We start from the raw sequence: 6,072 nt of genomic DNA, 5'->3' as shown, positions 1-6,072 counted from the left end.
ATATAACGTTAGCCAACATATTAAAACAAGTCAAAAACAATAGGAAGGTTTATCAAGAGATCGCATTAAAACGGCTTTTAAAAACTTACTTTGTGTAGGCTATATTGTCTAAAAACAAAATGCAACAATGCCCATTTTACTTACTCAGACCATGTGTTATTTGTTCAGTGAAATTATCAACTTGGTCTGGTGTAAGACGGGACCTGAGGCGATTACGTTAACAATAACATTCCTGCATTTGAAAAAACGCGCTCTGCAGGAGCTGAAGTCGCAGGCACGCAGAGATAACGAAAAGCAAGCCGATAGAGTTTCAGAAAGCGCCTGGACAGCCCACACCACCACCGAAGTGGGTGTTCGTTAGAGGAATAGACGGCGCGGACGGGATCGCAGCGCCGGCGGGTTGTAGTGAATGACGTGATTGACATTTGCTAGCTTTGGCCAGCCTCTAAGCTAACGCCTACGTGCCTGCATTGAATATGATTACGCATCGCTCCAGTAGAGTTATTGTAAGACAATTTGACATTACACAGTTTACTCAAAACTGTTCCATTTCCTTCTAATTCAAAATAATCCCACACCTTGCTCGTCTTTCGTGTGGTCATTTTTGAACTCACCGCAACTGACACGAAGAAAACTCATGCGGGGTCTGAGGTAAAAATGTAGTTTCCGTCCAGATAAACTTTTAAAAATAATGTATTATTTTTCAAACGTTTTATTTTAACTTGTTATTTAAAATGTTTTAAATGCAATATTAAAATGATGGTAATTTGAATGATAAAGGGATGCACAATTAAAATGATGTAATAGTTGTGATCATTATTTTACCTTCCATGATCATTCAGACACGATCAGGTGCAATACTGACACTTTGTCAAGTCTGTATCAAATCAAGCACTCCGTAATCACAGGTAAGCTGTTTGATCAGTCAGGTGTTTGTCATGAGAAGTGTTCCACAAAACAGCTATGGTTTGCAGACAGTTAGGAGTTTGCAGAGTTGATGTTACAAATACGTCTTTTGAATACTGTGTGAACTCATTGCCCCGTTAGCTCGGAGAGCTTTATTTTCCCTCCTCAATAAGTTTTGTCAGTTGTTTTGTTTATTGGTCTAATTCTTGTTTCTTTGGTTGCATTGGTTAGTCACTCAATTAATTCTCTTGTGTTTCGTTACCCCCTTCTGAATTATGTTGTATTGATAAGGAGTTATCACAAAGTAAGTCTGTTTAGTTGTGCTATCTTTCAATCAATATATATTAAATGGAAGTTAAAGTGTCGCCGATGTAACCGGTTAAAACTTGGAGTGGCGATGAGGTCTTAAAATGAGTCTTACAAAAGGTCTTAAAAGGTATTACATTTAACTCCATGATTCCTGTATATACCGTTTCTCTGACCTTAGTTTCTTTTGTGTATCTTTTGCAGTGTGGCTATATGTCGATTTTCCAGTGGAGGCGATGATTGGTATGTGTTGGTGGGAGTTGCCAGAGATATGATACTCAATCCGCACTCCGTTGGTGGAGGTTATATTTATACCTATCGGCTAGTAGGAGGTGGGGACAAGCTGGAGTTTTTGCACAAGGTGAGCGAAACAGGAAATGGCTTGGCATGAAACTACTGATTGGTCCCATGTGTTAGCTGGGGGCTCAGGAATGTGGAATTTCCCACAAATAATTAAATGTGCCCTAGAAATAATTTTAAGCGTATCAAATCACAAAATGAAACTTTTTGGTGTAGGTGTTCTGGCCATGGCCCAAAAATGCCATGTTGTGAATGTTTGTGATCCAGTTTATATAGCGTTTAATGATGCTTTGACCAAGCTAAGTATCAAAGCCATGTGTTAAACAGTTCTTTTTTTGGTCAGCTTCTTCTTAAACGAGATAAATTTGAAATTCAATTGATTTAGACATTGGTTCTGATTGACAGACACCCATTGAGGACGTGCCCCTGGCTATTGCTCCCTTTCAGGACGAGTGTTGGTTGGAGTGGGCAAACTCTTGCGCATCTATGACTTGGGAAAGAAGAAACTTCTCCGCAAGTGTGAAAACGAGGTGAGATCTCACAGAATTCGTTATTTTTTTTATTTATTTTTTTTCTCCAGAGGAAATGAACAAGCTTTTTTTTCTCTCTTTAGAACATTGAATAATATGAGAGTAATGTCAATGACACATTTCTCTAGTACCTTGCTGTTGATGCATAACGACATGAAAAACATTAGCTGCGTTTACATTGACCCTACTAATCCGATCGTAATAGGACTAGAAGCACAATCAGAATAAAAAAGTCACATGTAACCACGTCAATCGGATTGAATTGGCCAGATCCGATTCAATTTTCGATTGGATTGTAAGGGGTGGTTTATTCCTTTTGTAATCCGAGCGAGAGGACATGTAAACACTTGATCGGATTGAAAACCGAAACCGGAAAGTACTGCGCATGCGCAGTGATACAGAAATAGCGTAATGACGTATGACACGCGGAACGAGCTGTTCTTCCTGGTGAATAAAGTGTCATAAATGAGTGTCCCGTCATTTTAAAACTCCCCTTTTACTCAGTGTCTGTGAAGTGGAGCAGGACAACGTCCCACCAGTCCTTGTTTAAGACTCTCATCAACAGACGACTGGTTTTGGGTGCGGGAAGGGGCACTTTTACTGCTTTATAAAGTAAGCAGCACAGCACAACAGTTCATGTGCTGGTCGTCGCCTAATTAGGTCCCGAAGTAGATAAATATCACGTGTGCTTTTTAAAACAGTTTGCGACAGCAGCGGGAAACTCTGTATATTCATGCAGTGTGCGCATGTAAAAAGAGTAAATCCGATGAGAAGCTTGTGACATATAAACACGCATATCAACCCGATCACTTTTTTTAGCGTTGTAAACACTACGTTCGGATTCGTCAATCAGAATGAATTCATTCCGATGGAAGCAAAAAGTGTCCATGTAAACGTACCTATTGAAACAGAAGTTCAGACCACAAATTGGTACAGTACCTCACTGAAGTGTTCAAGTTAAGCTTGTAGACAAGTTGATCTGCACTGGCATGAAGTGTGAATATATATTTGAGAAACGGTTAAGTGGAGCAAAAGTGTTGCTCCTTCTGAGATGCTTTTCTATGTCTTTGTCAAGCTTTAAAACAGGTTCAACCTGCTAAACCATGATGACTAAGTCTCCTTTTCTTTTTCTTGCAGCATGTTCCTAACTTGGTAACGGGCATCCACACTATCGGGCAGTGTGTGATAGTGTCCGATGTTCAGGAAAGTCTGTTCTGGGTGCGCTACAGACGCAATGAGAACCAGCTTATCTTTGCCGACGATACATATCCTCGTTGGGTCACGACCAGGAGAAAATGCATGTGTAAATTTTTCAGGGAGAATTCAACAAACTTGAGAAAAAATAAAAACAAATAAACACAGTAAACTGAGGTGTCATCATCTGTATAGATTTGCCACAGATTGCATACTCATTTCATATTTATTTTCAGGTCCGCCTGCCTCCCAACACCAGCGATGATGTTGATGAGGACCCCACAGGGGACAAAGCATTGTGGGACAGAGGTTTGCTTAACGGAGCATCACAAAAGGTAGAAGTTCCTTCTACCCTCAGTACTCAACTTTCCCACAGGTCCCGGAAAGACCATTGGCACTGAGCTGTCCTTACCGCTTGTTCCTCATTGTTTTTGTCTGTCTGGTTGGTTTTGCGGATGCTGTTCTCCTTGCGCACACTCCGAGACATGCACCCCAAAACATTTGGCAGGAGTCCACACTCTGCTCTGGTTCTGAAACCTCAGCAACAAAACCTGTCCTTTCGCCAGAGATCATTATGTGCAGATTAGGAGCATGGAAATGTTTAGGTGGACACAAGGGAAAGTACCAATTTGCACACCAATGACTTGCGTCTAGCTTTGACAGACATGCCTAAAGCATGTGTAATCAGGACTGAGCTGGACTGGGTGGTTGGAATAAACATATTATTGTGGAACTTGTCTAGGGATGCTAGTGGTTAAACGGATCGTAGTTGATCCGTGATCCGTACGGACCAAGCCCCACGGTTCGGCACGCATGTGATCCGCGGATTAATTGCAAAATATAACCATAATAACAGAGTATAAGTTTATCATTTGTTCGTATTTACACAAGCAAGCGAATTTTAAACTATTCCAGAGAGAAAAGGCGAAAGGGAACTCGATTCGTTACTCGTGCGCGCACAGCCGCACACACATTAAGCGCGCACACGCGTTTCAGACGGCACACGAACACCGAACTGAATCCTCTTCTGAATCCTCTGAACAGACACATACACATAAAATTATGACAAAATACCCATCTCGACAATCATTCAGGTAAACGCAGTCAGTTATGTCTCAAGTGAATGAAAACAGCTGAGAAAGAAATCGGATGTGATTGTGTATCATTATATCGGATCCGTGCATCAGGTGCACTGCCGTGAGAAGTCTGGCATGACATGCAGCGGCACAGACTCGATCTCTGTCGCAAACAGCGTGAGTGAATCACCGCGCTCTCTCTCTTTACCTCTCAAAATGCTCAAAGCCTTTAAATCACATTGTGTCTACACTATAAGCGAGCTGCATGCTGCAGTGTTGATGGGAATTGTCTCTTACACAATCGAGGCAGTGTCGCATCATCACTAAAGTTTATCATTTGCATTTCTTTTTAAGTCTTGCCAGTGTTTAAACCATTCAGCACTCGTGCGCTCTCCTACACTCAAAGCGCACACACATAAAGCCACCTCACATACAGCTCACGAAATCAGGCTTGCACTGTGTGTAAGCTATTGTGCAGCAATTGCCCCATTGTAAAAACAAAAATGCACTGCATGATTAAACGTTTAGGTGAGATAATTATATATTTTTGAAACATGTAAAGCCTTTTGTCCTTTTTTTTCCCCCCTGTTGATCACAGGCCAAGGTGATTATTAACTATCACATAGGAAAGACTGTGCTGTCCCTCCAGAAAACTACCCTCATCCCTGGAGGATCAGAGTCCCTGGTATACACCACGCTATCAGGAGGCATTGGCATCCTGGTGCCGTTCACTTCTCATGAGGTACAGTTCCTTAAATTGTGAATAACCCCTAATTACACAAGGAGTGCTAACGTGCAATGATCTTTCATAAGTCTAAAACCACTGAAGCAGAAGAGGTGAAGGCCTCAGGTCAGGCCACTTTCTTAACTTCAGGCCATCAGAGTAGAGACTGACATGTATGGTGTAACTTTAGTTACTTAATGTATTTGATAGCTAAAGGAATAAAGGTTTGCCACAGTTTAATTTGTGATTGAACAAGGTTCCCTTTCGATACTTCACTCGTACTGCGTCACTAGACGCTATGGGGAAAAACTCATTTTTCTCAGAGGACTGAAGCCTTTACAATCACGCATTGTAACTGCACGGTCATTGGTTCGTGCAGTGAATAAAAAAACAAACCAATGGCTCGGCAGCAGAGCTGCACAAGTCTATGGCGACAAAGCCCGCCAGAATGGGCGGGGCCATGGGCGGCGGGAGCCTATGGCGACGAAGCCTGCCAGAGCCATAGGATCTCAGATCAATTGTCATTCAGCGATGACTATCTTCCCTTCGCTGACCTATGGGACTTGAAGTGCTCGCCGTTGACATGCCTCGCTGCAGACAGAAGCTGCCTTTTCCTCTGCACCTCTCTGCTGTTCCTGCCTGCTTTACGTGCCGCATTCAGCGCAGACACCAGCTCGTCCCCTGCCGCCATCCGGCGAGCCTAAAAAAGCACATTTTCGCTCCCCCGTGTTTCCGCGGTGTGGTCTTCACGTCAGTGCAGAGCAAGAACGCTCACGTCTTGCGATCCGAGGTGATCAATTTACTGGCAAAAGGAGCTGTAGAGACGGTTCCGCCAGCACAGAGTGAGTCAGGCTTCTACAGCCGTTACTTCCTCGTCCCCAAAAAGGATGGTGGCCTCCGGCCCATCCTCGATCTCAGACACCTGAACCGTGCCCTCATGACTACCCTGAAGCAGATCCTCTCGCAAATACGCCCAGGGAACTGGTTCTTTTCTCTGGATCTGAAAGAACTTTCACATCCAGGTAGCCCCCCCCCC

The 6,072-nt window shown here is 43.1% G+C and overlaps 1 pseudogene; it reads left to right on the top strand.

Moving 5' to 3' along the window:
* LOC107672234 (splicing factor 3B subunit 3-like) overlaps positions 1-6,072 on the top strand; it is a 32,642-nt pseudogene that overhangs the window by 23,363 nt on the left and 3,207 nt on the right.

The sequence above is a fragment of the Sinocyclocheilus anshuiensis genome, unplaced genomic scaffold (genome assembly GCF_001515605.1).
Source record: "Sinocyclocheilus anshuiensis isolate Anshui unplaced genomic scaffold, SAMN03320099.WGS_v1.1 scaffold997, whole genome shotgun sequence".
NCBI classification, from domain to species: domain Eukaryota; kingdom Metazoa; phylum Chordata; class Actinopteri; order Cypriniformes; family Cyprinidae; genus Sinocyclocheilus; species Sinocyclocheilus anshuiensis.
This window is presented reverse-complemented; position numbering and strand designations above follow the sequence as displayed.